The sequence below is a fragment of the Artemia sp. Qi Xiang Cuo genome, chromosome 12 (assembly GCF_049724085.1).
Source record: "Artemia sp. Qi Xiang Cuo chromosome 12, ASM4972408v1, whole genome shotgun sequence".
Lineage (NCBI taxonomy): Eukaryota > Metazoa > Arthropoda > Branchiopoda > Anostraca > Artemiidae > Artemia > Artemia sp. Qi Xiang Cuo.
Genome location: NC_142805.1, coordinates 20,302,897 through 20,303,628, shown reverse-complemented (window position 1 = coordinate 20,303,628; position 732 = coordinate 20,302,897).

The window sequence follows — 732 nt, the reverse complement described above, 5'->3', positions numbered from 1 at the left end:
AGAGGGAAAGGGGGGGGAGAGGAGTAACTCGGTGACGTTACCTCTATCGATGGATGGGGGGAGACATATACATTGAATCCAATATTCCCACCGCCGCTAATATGTAAGCATGTCTCTGATTGGCTGAGACGGAGGGTGTATCCGACTCGATGATTGGCTGAGAAGGAAACACGTGATCTAACTGTTTCCCATTCCAGGGCCCCTTGACATTCACCCCTAGCATGCACTTGTCCAAAACAACAATAATAAATAAATCCCTCAGGCCTAAAGATTAAAGAAACCTTAATGGTTCTTAATTCTCCCCTTCGTGAATCAATAATTCCCCTTAGCGATTATGTAGATCAAGTTCTCAGGACAGGCTAGCCAAACAACAATGAAGCCATGTTTGTTTCTTAATTTCCCCCTTCGTGAATCAATAATTTCCCCTAGCGATTATGTAAATCCAAGTGAAAAAATTCCTTTTTTTTCATTCTCAGTGAGAAAACCATTTAACATACATGAATTGCTCTTGACATCCATAAATTTGACAATGTTCCTATTTTTCAAATTCTCACTGACAAAAACAATTAAAAATCCATGAAAAATATCAAATAAATCGAACAACACACATAACCATCCAAGAAAACATACATAAATATGACAAAATACCTGTTTTTCAAATTCTCACTGACAAAAACCATAAACCCCGTGGGTCTCGTGTCAATATATGGTGTTAAAAAAAGTTTTCGGTGG